Here is a 19,907-nt window from a genome sequence, read left to right on the forward strand (position 1 = left end):
TGGCTTCTCTTGTTGCGGAGCACCAGCTCTAGGCGTGCGGGCTTCAGTAGTTGCGACTCATGGGCTCAGTGGTTGTGGCTCACAGGCTCTAGAGCGTAGGCTCAGTAGTTGTGGCACACAGGCTTAGTTGCTCCGTGGCATGTGGGATCTGCCCGGACCGGGGCTTGAACCCGTGTCCCCTGCATTGGCAGGCAGATTCTTATCCACTGTGCCACCAGGGAAGCCCTAATTGGACTTTATTGCTTTTATCTTTTAAAAATTAGTTTATTTTAAATGGATAAAATCCTTGGGAATTCCCTGACAGTCCAGCGGTTAGGACTCCACACTTTCACTGCTGAGGGCACGGGTTCAGTCCCTGCTGGGGGAGCTAAGATCCCGCAAGCCACACTGCCAAAAATAAAATAAAAGGATAAAATCCATGTAAAAGCTATATAAGAAAGTCTTACTTCATCTTCCCCTGTACCCTATTTATTCATCAACTTTTGATTATTTCAAACATTGAATTTATCTTTACAGAAGATGAAGATTTCCTACTGATGAGGATATTCAGAAGAATGTGTCATAGACCCTGAAGAAATTTCTAAATTGAGTACCCCAAAAATGTTCTGGAGAGTGGAAGCATCCTTGGAATAAGTGCACTGCCTCCAAGGTAATGACAACTTGAAGTAAACAACATTCATTTGTACGTATAAGGTGTGTCCTGTTTTTAAAGAACCAGGCATAATACTGTTGTGGGCCCCAGACTGACCTTAAACTGGGGCCACTCCTGAAATTCAGTCCTTATTAGATGTACCTGATAAGATAGGTGGCCTACAGGTAATAATCAATGTTAACCATTTATTAAGCACTTACTGTGTTCTGGGCACTGTGCTAAAAAAAACGCAAAAACTGTCACATCTTAAACTCAACAATCTTTTGAGACAGACATTATTATCTTCATTTTACTGGTAAGAAAACTGAGACTCATGGAGAAACATGGCCAAGGTCACAGCTGTGAGAGGTAGAACTAGATTTTAACCTAGGTTGTCTGACTCAAGGCTCACTTGCTATGCAGTCCTGCTCTTGCTACTTGCATTAGTTTATTGGGGTGGGGATGGAGGGCTATAGTGATGAGGAAGAAGAGAAAAGCTTGCATAGGGAAGACAGCCTGATGTCTGTGTATGACATTAGTCCCAACGTGAGCCTTGAGGACATGTCTGTATCAGATTCATGTAGAGAAAGGGGTTGTAGGTTAAAGCTTTTTCCTGTTCCATTCCAGTTCTCATGCAGAGCTACTCTGGGGTCCAGGGGACAAATATGTGACAAAGTAGAGCAGGGTGTCTTCTACTCTTTTTTTTCCAGTATAGTTGATTTACAATATTGTGTTAGTTTCAGGTGTACAGCAAAGTGATTCAGTCATTTATATATATATATATATATATATATATATGTATGTATGTATGTATGTATGTATTCTTTTTCAGATTCTTTTCCCTGTATATAGCAAAGAGATTCAGTCATATATACATATATATTCTTTTTCAGATTCTTTTCCGTTATAGGTTATTACAAAATATTGAGTATATTTCTCTGTGCTGTACAGTAGGTCCTCATTGGTTACCTATTTTATGTATAGTAGTATGTATATATTAATCCCAGTCTCCTAATTTATTCCCCCCCTTCCCCTTTAGTAACTATAAATTTCTTTTCTATGTCTCTGGGTCTATTTCTGTTTTGTATATAAGCTCATTTGTATGATTTTTTTTGGTTAGATTCCACATATAAGCGATATCATATGATATTTGTCTTCCTCTTTCTGGCTTACTTCACTTAGTATGATAATCTCTAGGTCCATCCATGTTGCTGCAAATGGCATTATTTCATTCTTTTTATGGCTGAGTAATATTCATATATATATATATATATATATATATATATATCACATCATCTTCTACTCTTTGAAATACACTCCACTTTGTTACAACTTAGATTTTGAGGGATTGTTCTGTTACTTTGAGGCAGACACAAAAGAGGATACAAGAGCAGCAGAGTTCTTGAATGCAACAGTCTTCAGTGTGTCTCTCTCTTGAGTCATAGTGCTCCAGTCTGGATAGGTGGCATCCAGATGCTATGTCTGGAGCACAGTTGTCATCCTAGAATGTTCCTTACAGCCACTTGGGAATTCTCTTTGCTTCTCTCCTGTGTTGACTCTCCTGTTTCCTGAATCCCATAACTTTCTTTCTCTTTTCTAAAAAAAAAAAAAATGTAGATTTAACTGACATATAACATTGTATTAATTCAGGTGTACAACATAATGATTCAATATATGTATACATTCAAAATGATCACAGTAAGTCTAGTTAACATCCATCACTGCACAATTTTTTTCCCTTGCGATGAGAACTTTTATCATCTACTCCATAACTTTCCCTGTCTTTTTTTGCCCTCTAGTTTTGGTGGCCATGTCTTATGAAAGAATGCACTAGAAGTAAGGTCTTCTCTTGTTGCAGAGCACGGGCTCTAGGCATGCGGGCTTCAGTAGTTGTGGCACGCAGCCTCAGTAGTTATGGCACACGGGCTTAGTTGCTCCGCGGCATGTGGTATCTTCCCGGACCAGGGCTCGAACCCATGGCCCCTGCATTGGCAGGCGGATTCTCAACCACTATGCCACCAGAGAAGTCCGAAGTAAGGTTTTTTAACACTTTGTATATCTTCTTTTTTGGCAAGGCCGTGCAGCTTGCAGGATCTTAGTTCCCCGACCAGGGATTGAACCAAGGCCCACAGCAGTGAAAGCGCCAAGTCCTAACCATCGAACCACTAGGGAATTCCCAACACTTTGTATATCTGATTTTGTCTTATCCATATGTTTTAATGATGGTATTGATGGTTTAACAGGGTATACGATCCTAGGTTGAAAATCATCATCTTTCAGAATTTTGAAGGTATTCTTCCCTTCTCTTCTACTTCTAGGTCTGAAGGTCTGAAGCCATTCTGATCCCTGAGCCTCTATCTGGGACCAGTTTCTTATCTTCTTAGAAGATTATAGAATCTTGTCTTTGTCAACAGTGTTCTGATATTTCACAGTGTGTGGGTCTTAATGTGGGTCTATTCTCACTTATTGTCCTGGGTACGCCTTATTTTATGATTTCCTCAACTCTTTTTTATATATTCTCTTTTTATGAAACTTTTATTCAACTGTTGCACTTCCTTGACTGGTTCTCTAATTTTCATATCGTTTTCCCTCCTAGTTTCCATATCTGTGTCTTTTTGCTATACTTCTAGTGGATTTCCTCAACTTTATCTTCCATTCTTTCTATTGGGCTCTTGCTTCTGCTTTCATGTTTTTTTCATTTCAAAGAACTTTTTTTCCCTTCTGAATATTCTTTATTATTGTTTATTGCTATTTTTTCATATATTCACATATCTTTTCTTCCAGTTGAGGCTATGCATGATAGTTTTAAAATTTTTATTTTCTCAGGCTTCCCTGGTGGCGCAGTGGTTCGGAGTCCGCCTGCCGATGCGGGGGACGCGAGTTCGTGCCCCAGTCCGGGAGGATCCCGCATGCCGCGGAGTGGCTGAGCCCGTGGGCCGTGGCCGCTGAGCCTGCGCGTCTGGAGACTGTGCTCCGCAGTGGGAGAGGCCGCAGCAGTGAGAGGCCCACGTACCACAAAAAAAAAAAAAAAAAAAAAAATTAATTTTCTCTGCATTGTCTCAGTTTCTTCCAAGTTTCTTTCTTCTCTTTGTTTTCATCTCTTTCTTTCCTGTTAGAGGAAATCCTCGTGTCCCATAATCCTTGGCTTTCTGCTCATGAATAAAAGTGGGGGACTAAAAGCTGATTGGAAACTCGGTGCATGAAGGAGAGAATCATTGACCATGGGGTCATTTGTCCATGAACCAATGACCATGAGAGACCATTAGCTGGAAGATCTCAGTGCCATTATCTTTACATCTTTCATATTGGGCTTCATTTTCCCCAAAGAAGAAGATACATCTTCCCAGGAGGTAAAGGTTGGCTACCAGAATTCTGTGAGCAGAGTGTGGAAAAAGTCTACTGATTGCCTCTTTTCGGTATGATGCTCTTAACTGTTCCTGGTGACCTGTATTACTCCAGAGATTGTTTTACTCTCTCAAGAGAATACCGCCCCATACTTCTGCTGAGGTGGAGGAGGGGCAGTCACCTGGAGGGTACGGTGAGGGAAGCCAACTGACCTTCAACTAGTCCTTCTTATTTTAGCTGTTCTTCACCCCCACCTCCAGGGATACCACTGGTTAATTCTTGAACATATCCAGGCTGCTTCTCAGCTTTCTCCAGTTTCTGGTCCAGGATTCCGCATTCTTGGGTCTTCCGGGCCTTTTAACACTCATTCATTTGCTTTCTCACCTGCAAAATTCTGTTGTATTTATTACCCCCTCTCCCTTTCCTTATTCTTTAAAATAATCTTTTACTGAAGTTTTAGTGCGATAGGACTGGGAGGGGAGGAAGTGGAAAGGAAAATTACATGCATGAGAAATTATATTCACTGTCTTTATCCAGAACGCTTTAATTTTTTTGTTTTGTTTTGTTTTTGTTTTTGTTTTGATGGAATTATACCACATTCTACTATTTACACACAGGCAATTTACTTGGATTTCTCTGTGCTTCATCAGCAAAATGGGAGAAATGAAGGTATCTACTTTATACTATTGTGAAGATTAAGCAAAATACCATACTTAATTGTTTTTAAGAAACAAATTCTTTCCAGATTTTTATATCTCTGGAGTCAGAATGTTAACACAGGTCCAAGTATCTTGTAAACATTCAGTAAACAATTATCTTAGGTTCAGTGAAATATGGTAATACATGTAACACACTTCACAGAGGGCCTGAAACAAGGTGTGCAATAAATGTGGAAGACAGGATTATTATTATGCACACTAAACCATACTTAATATTCCAAAACCTGCTTGTCCTACTTAATACAATCTTGTGTCCATTCTTCTGCATTAGTAGAAAGAGATCTACCTTACTCTCTTTGAAGTTATATTATATTCCATAGAATCGATGTTCCATTTAATCACTCTTCCATGGATGGACATTTTTTTTTCAAATTTTTTCCTGAAATACCAATAGTAAGCACTCTAGTAATATATCCTTATAGACATGTGTTAGTATTTCTGTATGATAAAGACCTAGAAGTGGAATCACTCTATCACACTCATTTGGAAAGTGTCTAATAGGAGTTTCCAGAGTAAAAGAGGCATGTGAGTGATTAATCCAGATCCTGATTTAGGTAGGCATCTGTAATTGTGGAAAGCACACGAGACTTAAAGACAAAAGACCTAAATCCCAATGGTAGCTCTACTGCTTATCTGGGGAAATATTGTTTGTTCTTTCATTTATTCAAAAATATGTACTGAATTCTGCCTGCTCTGTGCCAGACACAGTGTTAGAGACTAGGAATACAGAGATGAGTAAGACACAGTCCTTGCCCTCAAGAAATTTACAGTAATCGGTGAGAAGATGGACAAAGAAACAGATGCCACTTGCTCTCTGTGGGACCTTGGGAAGTTGCTTAACCTCCTGAATGTCTGTTTCTTTTTCTGTAAAATGGGTGATAGTCCTTATACCATAGGGTTTTTGTGAAGATTACATGAAATAATGTATGAGTGCCCTGTACGGTTCCTGGCACAGAGTGTGCACTCAATAAATGGAAGCTATCATTATTGTTTTAGTAATATGATAATTGTAATAAATAATTTGTCATAGTTGCTGTGATAGAAGCTGCTATGTGTTCTACCTCTTTGAACTCATTTCTACAGTATTAAATGAATTGTTAAGAGACAGTAACGTAGCATATTCAAAATGGCACTAGGTAGAGACTTCCCTGGCGATCCAGTGGTTAAGACTCCATGCTTCCAATGCAGGGGGCTTGAGTTCTATCCTTGGTCAGGGAACTAAGATCCCACATGCCGCGGGGCGCAGCCAAAAAACCAAACAAACAAAAGTGGCACTAGGTAAATATTAGTTTCATTTTTTGCCTTTTATGTTGGGACAAAGGGTAAATAAGCAGATGGAAACGCAAACATCCATATGTTTGAACACAGCAATGATCTTCCCAGTCCATGTGTCACAGAGCCAATTCTGGGCACTTCCTTAGCTACATAGATTTCACTTCTGGCTATATCTGAACGTCTGGAATGAGGCTGCATACCTCCCTGCCCACAGCCACAAATAATCACGGAGACAGGATGTTCATATGTCCCACAGCTGATGGCTGCCTGCTGCAAGGGATTTTTTTCTCCCAGTTTACAAAGCACAGCACAGCTTGTACCCCCATCCTTAATGGGGTTCACTTATTTGCTTGACACTGACTTTTACGAAATTGTTTCTTTTCTTTCACACACAGATGTAAAACAAGAATTAAAGGAGGGACTTCCCTGGTGGCGCAGTGGTTGAGAATCCGCCTGCCAATGCAGCGGACACGGGTTTGAGCCCTGGTCCGGGAAGATGCCACGGAGCAACTAAGCCCGTGCGCCACAACCACTGAGCCTGCTCTCTAGAGCCTGTGAGCCACAACTACTGAGCCCGCATGCCACAACTACTGAAGCCCGCGCACCTAGAGCCCATGCTCCACAAGAGAATCCACCACAATGAGAAGCCCGCGCACCCCAACGAAGAGTAGCCCCAGCTCACCACAACTAGAGAAAGCCCGCACGCAGCAACAAAGACCCAACACAGCCAAAAATAAATAAATAAATAAATAAATTTTTAAAAAAAGAATTAAAAGAGGTATATCTTGATACCAGAAATTCTCAGCTTTAGCTTCTAATTAAATTTAAAGATAATTCTAGAGGCAAATTTAAGCACAATGAAGTGATAGAAAAGAGCGGTATAAATATTTGGGGTGGACTCTCTATTTAGAGGTTAACTAATGTTTAATGACTAGATACATTGTTTTGTTTTATTTTTTCCCCCTGTTTCTTTACTCCCCCTAGAGGGTTTTTAAAGCACCTGTATTTATTTCTCCTGTCTGGATATGTACCTAGCTATGCATATCATACCACATTCCCCTGGATTTTTACAAGCTGACTCTCCTTGCAGAGGTGGTGTGGTGCAATGGTCTAGAGCCCAAGTTTTGGAGTCAGGCAGACCTGGGTTTGAATTATAGCTCTTCCATTTACTAGCGCTGGGATCTCAGGCAAAAATTTCTAAATCTCAGTTTCCTCAGCTGTAAATGGGCAATATTAATATCAATACTATGATATTAGCTTTATAGAATGAACATGGGTTAAAAGAGATAATACATGTAAACTCTACACAGTCTCACAGTGTGGGCTTTTAGTTTTTAGTTATGATCATTTTTAATTTCATTAAGGTGCCTCATGCAGTGCTTGGCACGTAGTTAACGCTCAAAACTTGGCAGCTATTATGATAAGTTACCTATGGTTTCTAACTGCCAGGATTATGGCTTTGTTACTTAACTTTTTTTGTTTTTTTTGGCTGTGTTGGATCTTCGTTGCTGCGCACGGGCTTTCTCTAGTTGTGGCGAGCGGGGGCTACTCTCCTTTGTGGTGCGTGGGCTTCTCACTGTGGTGGCTTCTCTTGTTTCGGAGCTCAGGCTCTAGGCGCGTGGGCTTCAGTAGTTGTGTCACGCAGGCTCTAGAGCGCAGGCTCAGTAGTTGTGGCGCACGGGCTTAGTTGCTCCGCGGCATGTGGGATCTTCCCGGACCAGGGCTCGAACCCTTGTGCCCTGCATTGGCAGGCGGATTCTTAACCACTGTGCCACCAGGGAAGCCCTGTTATTTACCTTTTTAAATTTGTTAGTGACTGGGACTTCCCTGGCGGGCCAGTGGTTAAGACTCTGTGCTTCCACTACAGGGGGGCATGGGTTCGAACCCTGGTCAAGGAACTAAGACCCCACATGCCACGCGGCCACAAAAACAAATGAAAACAAACAAACAAACAAAAAACCTATAAATTTGTTAGTGATTAACATGATCTTTAGCTTAGTACCTGGAAACTTTTCTCATCATCTCTGTAACTCTGACAATGCCTGGCACCATTCCTAGCACACAGTAGGCACTCAGTACATCGCTGTTGAACCATAGTCAGTTGAACTGAACATCTATTCTCACATTAGGACAGGAGCTGTGTCACTAAATAGCTGTCATTCCAAAAGAGATAGCTAAACCTGACACAGACATGCTTGCGTAGTTTGTAAGCCATTATTTCAACTTCCTGCATTGCAGGCATCTCAGTTCATATTCCATTCCACTCACATGACCCTTTGAAGGAACATAAAAACTAATAGAAATATCTAGTTTAGCAGCTAAGAGAATGAGCTTTGGTCTAGGTAGATCCAGGCTTACATCCTGGCTCCAGCACCATCTAGTGGTTCAGTTACTTCATCTCTCTTAGAACCTCAGTTTTCTCATCTGTGAAAAGGGGATAATCATAGCACCTGTTTCATCAGGTTATGGTGAGACTAGTGCCTTCCATGTGCTGTTCTCTTTCCTGGAACAGTGTTCCCCTGAGTTTCACTCCTGCCTTTTCGGCTTTACTGTCACTTTTTCCAGAAAGCCTTCTCTGCCACCCATGATAGGTTGGGTTCACTGTTGTACTCTCACTACAGTGTCTGCCAATTACCCTTTGTAATTTCTTCTTCAACTACTCAATTCCTTTCTGGATTGTGAGCTTCCACAAGATAGGGATGGTGTCTGTCTCATTCATTCCTGTGTCTCCAGTGCCTAACAGTCCCTTGATACATAATGTTTTGGGTGGACTATATTTGTTAACTGAATGAAATAATGAGATAATAATACACATAAACACAGAGCCTAGCATTTAGCAAGCTCTCAATAAATGGCCTATATAATTATCAACAACACAGTATTGGTGCTGAGTTTATTCACCTTGAGAAAACTAATGTAGTGAGAAAAGCAGCAAATTAGAGATAGGTGTTGTGAATCTAGTTCTGTATCTCGTTTGACATATGTCCTTGGCCAAATCTTAATTCTTCTCATTTTTCCACTATTAATAAACATAAGAAATTCACCCTGGCATCCTGCTTAGCTTGGTCTTTGTAAAATCTGCCCTTTGCCAGACCACACCTGACAGGCTATCCTATGTATGCCCATGGTTTCTAGATAGGGATCCTATAATGCCCTAGTACTCCTCTGCTTTCTTAGCTGCTCATTGTTGACCCATGACCCTAATCCATCTGACCCTGTCTAGCCCCTCAGTTTGTTGGCTACCAGCTACCTGTTGGCTACCTCCCAGCTTCCAGCCTTGAACTATATTCATCCTCACGATAAAGTCCAAAATCCTTAAGGTGCTAACTGGAGCTTCATCTTCTTCCCACCTTGCCCTTCACTGTCCTCCAGCCACCAGACTTTCCTGAAGTGCCCTGGAGGCACTAATCTCCCTGAATCAAAGCTTTTAGACCTGCCAGTTCCTCTGCTGGGAGCATCGTCCCCACTCTATTAGGCTAACCCCTACTCAACCTTCATGTTTCAGCTTCAATATCACTTCTTCAGGGAGCATTACGTGGCTCCCTTGAAAGAAATTAGATTTCTCTGTTATATGCCATCTTCCTTGTAGATCTGGTGTGATACATAGTCAGAGCTTCACATTATAAAACAGAAGTTAAGAATCGACTTACATGTGAAATTTCTGTTTTTAATGCTGGCAAGTAATTTAAAAATTGTAACACACTGAGGGCCAACCAAAATATCTGTAGGTTAGTGACCGCCTGTGGCCTGCCTGTTTGCAACCTGACCTGTTCAACATTTGGCTATACTTGGTAACTATTCCTGTGTTAATCATCACTCTATTTATTAACTGTCCACTCCATGCCAGGAACTGTGGTCAGTGCTTTACACAGATGAGTTCATGTAATATCCAAAACCACCTGTGAGGCCAATAGAGTTCAGAGAGGTTAAGACACTTGCCCAAGGTCACGGTTTGTAAGTGGTGCAGCCAGGTATTAAAGGTCTTTTCTTGACACACAGTAGTTTCTTGCACTACCGTGTGTCGAGAAACAATTTGTCAGGGACTTCCCTGGCGGCGCAGTGGTTAAGAATCTGCCTGCCATTGCAGAGGACACGGGTTCAAGCCCTGGTCCGGGAAGATCCCACATGCCTCAGAGCATCTAAGCCTATGAGCCACAACTACTGAGCCTGCACTCTAGAGCCCGTGAGCCAGAACTACTGAGCCCACCTGCCACAACTACTGAAGCATGTGTGCCTAAAGCCCGTGCTCCACAACAAGAGAAGCCACCGCAATGAGAAACCCGTGCACCGCAATGAAGAATAGCCACTGCTCACTGCAACTAGAGAAAGCCCGTGTGCAGCAACGAAGACCCAATGCAGCCAAAAATAAACAAGTAAATAAATTTATTTTTAAAAAGTAATTATTTTAAAAAAAACAATTTGTCAGTTTAGAATGGGAGAGGCTTCTGCAGGTTTGCCTAACAACAACTCTTAATATTGGTTGTGTGCTCACTAAGTGCCAGGCAGTGTGCTACACACTTTATAAATTTATTTTATAGTAGTGGGGACTACTCTTCGTTGCGGTGCACAGGCTTCTTTCTCATTGTGGTGGCTTCTCTTGTTGTGGAGCACGGGCTTTAGGCACGCGGGCTTCAGTAGTTGTGGCATGCAGGCTTTAGAGCACAGGCTCAGTAGTTGTGGCACACGGGCTTAGTTGCTCCACGGCATGTGGGATCTTCCCGCACCAGGGCTCGAACCCGTGTCCCCTGCATCGGCAGGCGGATTCTTAACCACTGCGCCACCAGGGAAGCCCCAGCTACACACTTTAAATGATCTGATTCAATCCTCACATCTATTCAAAGGAGCTACTATTATCTCCACTTCATAGATGAGGAACCTGAGTTATAGACTGGTATTTGATTTACCCAAGAGTCAGGATTCAAACCCAGACAACCTGAGACCACAGTCCCCACACTTAGGAACTCCTGTCACCAGTTTGTGTTTGTAACAGTGTAGTGGTCTGACGGGCAAAGAGAAAAATGTATAAGTCCCTGTTTCTCCAATCCAGAGTCCCACAGAGGACTCATTTGAGAGAGGGATCCCCGTGGGTTATTTCCGTGAACCTGCTGTTGACAGATGTGGCCTGCAGGTGGCAGCAACATCCACAGCCTCAATTCTGCAATGTTCAAAGAAAGGTTAAGGAAGCTTTATATGGTCAGACTCACTCATTTGCATTTTACTGAGTGATTGGCCCAGTTAATTCTTTGCCAGTTAATTGGACTTGGTTCTCAGCCCAGTAAGGACTGCCAGGATTTGGGAGCCCTTCACAGTTTGTGAAAGAAAAGATCTCAGGATTTGAAAATATGGTGAAGTCATTCAGTCCAGCAACCATCGTGGTGATTTTAAACTGTGTTAGGTGGAACTGGGTTTCAGTAGTCCCCAGCACATATTGAGATCTTAGCTTTTTTTTCCTTAATATTTATTTATCTATTTATTTAGCTGCATCAGGTCTTAGTTGAGGCACTCAGGATCTTTCATTGGGCATGTGGGATCTAGTTCCCTAACCAGGGATTGAACCCAGGCCCCCTGCATTGGGAGTGCAGAGTCTTAGCCACTGCACCACCAGGGAAGTCCTGAGATCTTAGCTTTTTAAAAAAATTCCCTATTTTTTTTTTTTTAAAGAAGATGTTGGGGGTAGGAGTTTATTAATTAATTAATTAATTTTTGCTGTGTTGGGTTTTCGTTTCTGTGCAAGGGCTTTCTCTAGTTGTGGCAAGCGGGGGCCACTCTTCATTGCAGTGCGCGGGCCTCTCACTATCGCAGCCTCTCTTGTTGCGAAGCACAGGCTCCAGACGCGCAGGCTCAGTAGTTTTGGCTCATGGGCCCAGTTGCTCCGTGGCATGTGGGATCCTCCCAGACCAGGGCTCGAACCCGTGTCTCCTGCATTAGCAGGCAGATTCTCAACCACTGCGCCACCAGGGAAGCCCCCTATTTTGTTTTTGTTTTTAAGGTACAGTAATGTGTACATTTAAGGAAAAATTCAATCGCACAAAAGGGTATACGGTTTAGAGTCAGTTTCTCTATCATGTTCAAATCACATGATTTTCCCACCCCAGAGAAAAGCTTGTGTATTCTTCCAGGTATAGAATATGGATATAAGAGAATATGCATCTATCCTTTGAAAAAAATAAATGATAACCTAAAACTATAAAGTTCCAGAAGAAAACTTAGGGGAAACATTTTGTGATCTCAGGTTAGGCAAAGATTTCTCAGATATGACATGATTCACAAGGGGCGGGGGGAAGGACAAATTGGACTTTATCAAAATTTTAAAATTCTGCTCTGTAAAAGATATTGTTAAGAGAATGAAAAGACAAACCACAGACTGGGAGAAAACATTTGCAAATTGCATATCTGATAAAGGTCTTGTACCTAGAATATATGAAGAACTCTCACAACTCAATAATAAGAAAATAACCCAGTAAAAGAATGGGCACGGGACTTCCCTGGTGGTCCAATGGTTAAGAATCCACCTTCCAATGCAGGGGATGTGGGTTTGATCCCTGGTCAGGGAACTAAGATTCCCACGTGCCTCAGGGCAACTAAGCCTGCGTGCTCTAGAGCCGTTGGACCACAACCAGAGAGAAGTCCGTGCGCTGCAACAAAGATCCCGCGTGCCGCAACTAAGACCCAATGCAGCCAAATAAATAAATTTTAATTAAAAAGGCACAAGACTAATAAAAATACTTCGCTAAAGAAGATGTACAGATAGGAATTTCCCTGGTGATCCTGCCTGGCATGCTGCAAGGCCAAAAGAAAAAAAAAAAGAAAAAAAAAGAGGCTGAATATTGTTATGCATTAGGGAAATGCAGATTTTGCTGAGATACCACTACACACATGTTGGAATGGCTGAAAACAAATACTAATAATTTTCAAAAAAGCTGACAATTCCAAATGCTGATAAGCATGCAGAGCAAGTGGCGCTCTCAATTCTTGCTGGTGGAAATGCAAAATGGTGTGAACATTTTCTTAAAGAGTTTGGTTGTTTTTTTGTTTTTTTTAATAATGTTGGACATACATTTACCATACAACTCAGCAATCCCATGCCTAGTTCTTTACCTGAAAGAAATAAAAACCTATGTTTACACAAAAATCTGTATACAAATGTTTATAGGAGCTTCATTCACAGTCAACAAAAACTGAAAACCATCCCAATGCCCTAAAACTGGTAAATGGAAAATCAAACCATGGTACATCACTGCAATGGAATACTATTCAGCAGTAGAAAGGAACAAAATACTGAGACATGAGACAACATGGATGAATCGCACATGCGTTATTCTAAGTGAAAGTACCCAGACTCAGAAAGCTATTTGCTTTTTATTCCATTTATATGACTTTCTGGGAAAACCCAAATTATAGGAACAGAAAACAGATCAGTAGATGCCATGGGTTGGGTGAGGAGGAGAGGCTGACTACAAAAGATAGCACAAGGGAATATTCCAGGGTGATGGAACAGTTCTTACCTAAATGATTATGGTGGTGGTTACACAGGTATATGCATTTGTCTCATAGAGCTGAACACCAAAAAGAATGAAATTTACAGGGTCCAATCCCTGGTTGGGGTACTAAGATCCCATAAGCCGCACGGTGCCACCAAAAAACCCCACAAACAGGGCTTCCCTGGTGGCGCAGTGGTTGAGAGTCCGCCTGCCGACGCAGGGGACACGGGTTCGTGCCCTGGTCCGGGAAGATCCCACGTGCCGCGGAGCGGCTGTGCCCGTCAGCCATGGCCGCTGAGCCTGCACGTCCGGAGCCTGTTGCTCCGCAACGGGAGAGGCCACAACAGTGAGAGGCCCCCGTACTGCAAAAAGAGCAAAAAACAAAAAAACCCACAAACAAAACCCAATACTTCACTTCCCCACCAAAGCCATTGATTTCAGGTTGGCATAATAGCAGTTGTTGATATAAATAAATTGTTTTTCCTTACAAAAAAAAGAGTATTTTGCACACTGCTCTGCTCCATACTTGCTTTTTTTTAAAAATAGAGAACTATTTCAAGAAGCAGATAAAAAGAGGTTTATGTAACATCCAAGTACCTTTCACCAACTTTGTCAAATCTTAACCTTTTGCCTTATTTCCTTGGTTTTTTTTAAGAAAAAACATAAGAGAGATGTGTTAAGCCCCAATGTATCCTCTCTTTCACCCAATCTTCTCCTTCCTCCTCAAGAAGTAATCACCTACCGGAATATTTTATTTCCACACATGATTTTATATTTTTACAATGTATATATGAAACTTTAAACAGTACATAGTGTTGTTTGGCAGGTTGTTAAAATTTTATATACATGGTATCAAGCTGTATCTATCCTTCTACAGCTTTTTTCCCCCCTCAACATTTTGTTTTATCCATTTTGATAACCAGTAGCTTGAGTTTATTCATTTTAACTGTTTTGAATTATTCTATATTATGAATATATCACAATTAATTTGCCCATTATCCAGTAGATGGATATTTAGATTGTCTCCATTTTTTTTCCATTTCAAACAGTGCTACAATGAACATTCCTGCACCTGCAACCTGTGTCAATGTTCATTGTTGAAAATTTGGAAGCTTAAAAAAAATAGAAAGATGAAAACTAATACTGCCTACCATAACAGTTATTATTAATATTTTTTTAGCATGAAACCAGGTACAGTGCTGGGTACTTTATGGGTTACTTTAATTCTCACACCAACCTATATATTAGGTACTATTATGTTTCCTATGGTACAACGAGAAAACTGAATTTTTTTTTTTTTTTTAGTAAAAGGTGAAAAATTTATTCGATCTGAAGAGAAACAGGAGTGTGGAGACTGAATCTTAACAAGTTTAAATAACTTAGCCAATTGCACACAGAAAGGGACAGAACAACTCTCTATTGCCAAAGCCTGTGCTGTTAAATTAACATTATGTTCCAATAGTGCCCCAAAGCCCCAAATCCAGAAATATTAATAGTTAGAAATAGTCTTTATGGTTAATTGGTCTCTCAGAAGACAAGAGAGGCCAACTTCCAGCTAAAAATTATATCAGGAGTATCATACATACGCAGAAAATTATACATACACCACTGATTAATTTTTACAAACTGAATATACTCATGTAACCAGCACCCAGATCAAAAACCAGAGTATTACCAGCACTTAAAAAATGTCCTTTCACCCTCTTCCAGACACTGTTCTTCCACTTGGAAGGGTAGCTGCTATCCCAACTTTCAACAGACCATTTTTGCCTGCTTTGTGTTTTATTTATGTGAAATCATACAGTATACACTACTTGGTCTGGCTTCTTTCACTTAATATTATTTGTGAGAATCATCTGTATGGTTGAGTATAGTGTTTATAGGGCACAAAAGGCATATGGCACAATGTACATTTTGCAAAGAATTATGAGCACCACTGAGATTGTAGCCAGCCATTACTGAAGACTAGGTGATAGACTGGATCGAATGTAGAGCATGGCAAATCTGAGTCTTGCAAGGGATGGTGTGGGACCTCTTTTGCCTTCTGTCATCTCAGCCTTACCTTAGATTCTAGATGAAGCTGCAGAAAACAGTACAGTGGGAGCCTACCCAGAAGTGGGAGGGGAGTTGATGCCCCTGGGCCATCCTAAACAATGGGGGATGGGAGTCAATGGATAAATGCTTCTTCATGGCAGTCCTTAGGTGGACCATGCTGAGAAGAATTCTAGGAAATCCTCAGATGGCTTTGGTAGGATCTAGCCCCAGGTACCCACAGCAGTGAACACCTTAGTAATGCATCTTTTGTGTTGGCCTTTCTTCCTTCCCTATTTTACCCTGTACTTTCACATTAAATCCCTGGGATCACATTCCAAGTAAATTACCTGCAACTAGTAGTTGTCTTGGTTCTGTTTTCTGGGGGGGAGTCCTAATTAAGACATATGTAAAATACCTGGTTCATGGCAGATGTTCGAGAAAAAGTAGCAGTTGTTTGTTTTTTGTTTGTTTGTTTGGGGTTTTTTTGGATGCATTGGGTCTTAATAGCGGCACGTGGGATCTTTCATTGCAGCACGCGGGCTTCTCACTAGTTGTGGCAGGCAGTCTCCAGAGTTCAAGGGCTCAGTAGTTGCACAGCATGGGCTTAGTTGCCCCATGGTATGTGAGATCTTAGTTCCCAGACCAGAGCTCGAACCCGCTTCCCCTGCATTGGAAGGCGGATTCTTAACCGCTGGACCACCAGGGAAGTCCCAGCAGTTTTATTATTACTGCTTTACTGCTACTACTACTGTTACCACCATTATTAGTTACCTGGAATTTCACAATTGCCATCCCTATTAGTCCCCTTCCTCATGGATGATACTGAAGCTTCACAGTTAGAGCTTCTATGCAGTGATTTTTGCTTTTTTCCTAGGGTACTAGAAAGCCATTGAAGAATTTTCTTTCTTTTTTTAAAACAATTTTTTTTAAATATTTATTTATTTATTTATTTTGGCTGCACCAGGTCTTAGTTTCAGCACACTGGATCTTTATTGCAGCATGCGGGATCTTTTAGCTGCAGCAGGCGAACTCTTAGTTGTGGCATGCAGGATCTAGTTCCCCGACCAGGGATGGAACCCAGGCCCTTTGCATTGGGAGCTCGGAGTCTTAATCACTGGACAGTTTTTTGACTATATTATTTTTCAGGTTTAGTGGAGTATAAATGGCAAACAATAGACAGCATATATTTAAAGTGTGTAGTTTGATGAGTTTTGATATTTTTTTGTTTTTGCCGTGCTGCGGCAAAAACCATAAGCACAAACCTTGAAACCATAAGCAAAATCAGGATAATTAACACAATTAATTACTGTGTTATTGTGTGAATTAAAAATATTATTTGCCATATCAGTAAACAGCCATCAAACCATCACATTACAGCCTCCTGGATGGTGAGCCCCAAGGGAACTCAGGATAGAAACAGGATGCCCGCCATCTAGCATGCTGAGGAAACTCAGGATGAGAAAGCACAGGATGCTGTCCCCAGATACCTGAGGTGCATACCAAAAGAATGATTTCAGTGAGCCCAGACTCTTTCATCTCCCCATATATAGAAAAGTACTAAATTCCTTAACTTGAGACATCTGGTTTTCTTTAATTAACCATAATCTTTTGATGTTCCTACTAGCTGGTCTTTGTTGCAAAAACTCTTATATATCCTGGCTCTCACCTTACCTCTTCAGAGCAGCCTCTCAGAGTTATCTGAGATGTTGTGTCCCAGGCTTAAGTCCTCAGTTTTGTACACCAAATAAAACATAACTCTCTTTTTTTTGCGGTTCGCGGGCCTCTCACCGTTGCAGCCTCTCCCGCTGCGGAGCACAGGCTCCGGATGCGCAGGCCCAGTGGCCATGGCCCACGGGCCCAGCCGCTCCGCGGCACGTGGGATCCTCCCGGGCCGGGGCACGAACCCGTGTCCCCTGCCTCGGCAGGTGGACTCTCAACCACTGCGCCACCAGGGAAGCCCATATAACTCAACTTTTAGGTTGTGTATTTCTTTTTTCAGTTGACATCTGTCACCCCAAAAGTTTCCTCATCCCCTTTATTTATTATTATTATTTTTACTTTGGGGGATCTTAGTTCCCCAGCTGGGAATGGAACCCACACCTGCTGTAGTGGAAGCGCAGAGTCTTAACCACTGGACCACCTGGGAAGTTCCTCCTCATCCCCTTTATTATCCCTCCCTGTCATGCTTCTGCCTCGTTGGTCCCCAGGCAACCACTTGATCTGCTTTTGCCACGATAATTCCTAGAATTTATGTAAATGCAATCATAGAGAATATACTCTTTTATGTCTGACTTCTTTCTTTTTTTAAAATATCTATTAATTTATTTATTTTTGGCTGCATTGGGTCTACGTTGCTGCGCACGGGCTTTCTCTAGTTGTGGCGAGCAGGGGCGACTCTTTGTCGTGGTGCTCGGGCTTCTCACTGTGGTGGTACGTGGGCTTTAGTAGTTGTGGCTCGCGGGCTCTAGAGCACAGGCTCAGTAGTTGTGGCACATGGGCTTAGTTGCTCCACGGCATGTTGGATCTTCCCGGACCGGGGCACGAACTCATGTCCCCTGCATTGGCAAGCTCATTCTTAACCACTGTGCCACCAGGGAAGTCCCTGTCTGACTTCTTTTACTCAGTATAATTATTTTAAGGTTCACCATGATGTTACATGTATTAATAGCTCATTCCTTTTTATTACCGAAGAGTATTCCATTGTGGAAATATCCATTTGCATTGTGAAGAACATTTGAGTTGTTTCCAGTCTTTGGCTAGTAACAAAGCTGCTATGAACATTCATGTTCAAGTCTTTGTGCAGATGTATGCTTTCATTTGTTTTGGGTAAATACCTATAGTCAGTAAATGGTTGGGCCATATGGTAGGTATATATTTAATTTTTAAAGAAACTGCCAAACTGTTTCCCAGAGTAGTTGTAGCGTCTTAACCATCCAGCCAGCAGTAAGTGAGAATTCCCATTGCTCTACATTCTCACTAACACTTGATACTGCCAGTCTATTTTATGTTAGCCAATCCAGTGGGTGTGTAATGTTATCTTACTGTGGTTCTAATTTGCATTTCCTTAACATCTTTTTTTCTTAAATAAATTCATTTATTTTATTTTTGGCTGCTTTGGGTCTTCATTGCTGTGCGCGGGCTTTCTCTAGTTGGGGCGGACGGGGGCTACTCTTCGTTGTAGTGCGTGGGCTTCTCACTGCGGTGGCTTCTCTTGTCCCGGAGCACAGGCTCTAGGTGCACAGCCTTCAGTAGTTGTGGCTCGTGGGCTCTAGAGTGCAGGCTCAGTAGTTGTGGTGCATGGGTCTAGCTGCTCCGCAGCACGTGGGATCTTCCAGGGCCAGGGCTCGAACCCATGTCCCCTGCATTGGCAGGCGGATTCTTAACCACTGCGCCACCAGGGAAGCCCTCCTTAACATCTTTTATGCGTTTATTTGCCATACATTTATCATCTTTGGTAAAGTGTCTCTGTTCAATTTTTTTTTTTTTAACTAGGTTGTTTGTCTTGAGTTGAAAGAGTTCTTTGTGTGTTCTAGATACTAGTCCTTTGTTGGCTATAGGTTTTGCTCTCTTTCATCCAGGTCTGCAGCTTGTCTTTTCATTTTCATAACCGTGTTTTAAAGAGCAAAAGTGTTAATTTTGATGATGTGCAGCTTATCAGTTTTTCTCCTTTATGGATTGTGTGTTTGAAAGTCACATGGATTTCCTCCTGTGTTTTCCTCTAAAAGTTTTGTAGCTTTAGGTTTTACACTTAGGTCTAACTTGGGTTGTGACACAATGTGTTTGGCATTTAGAAAGATCTGGCAGCGGGAAGGAAGGTGTTTGGAGGGTGACTGCCTGGAGGCCTGAAACTAGAGAAACTTGGAAAGGTGATGGTGCCTCCCCTTGGAAAGGTGGTAGTGGAAAAACTGGTAAGGAACTGGGATGTAAAATGACTGGACTTAATAGGCTGAAGGAGATAAAAATGATTCCTGGGTTTCTTCCTTATGCACAAAATTGAGGGTAACTTGCTTCTAAGTTTACTGCACTTCAGTAACTGGCCCTCAATAGCTTTTTCCTTTGCGGAGATTATAACTGAACTTTAGCCAGACAGGGACTGGACACAGATTTCTATAACAGCACACCTTCATCAGCTCCCTCCTTAGGCACTCCCTGAAGCCCAGCGTTGAACTCTCTCCTCCCAAGTCCAAAGACCTTTGCCCTCCTGCATAGCAGGAAAGGTGCCCAAGCTCTTTTACAAGAGGCGGCGCATGCCCAGAGAGGCCGTGTGGGGCCGACCGCCCAGAACTAAGGGCGAGAGGTTCCTGCCATTTTGTCCGGCCCGCGGCACAGCTGGCCCCTCCTGGAACTACAAGTCCCATGAGACCCCGCGGCGGCGCTTCCTACCCCTCGCTGTCCCGCCGGCTCCCTTCCCCCCCCCCCCCC

This window comes from Lipotes vexillifer, unplaced genomic scaffold (genome assembly GCF_000442215.2).
Source record: "Lipotes vexillifer unplaced genomic scaffold, Lipotes_vexillifer_v1.1 scaffold699, whole genome shotgun sequence".
In the NCBI taxonomy this organism is placed as follows: Eukaryota; Metazoa; Chordata; class Mammalia; order Artiodactyla; family Lipotidae; genus Lipotes; species Lipotes vexillifer.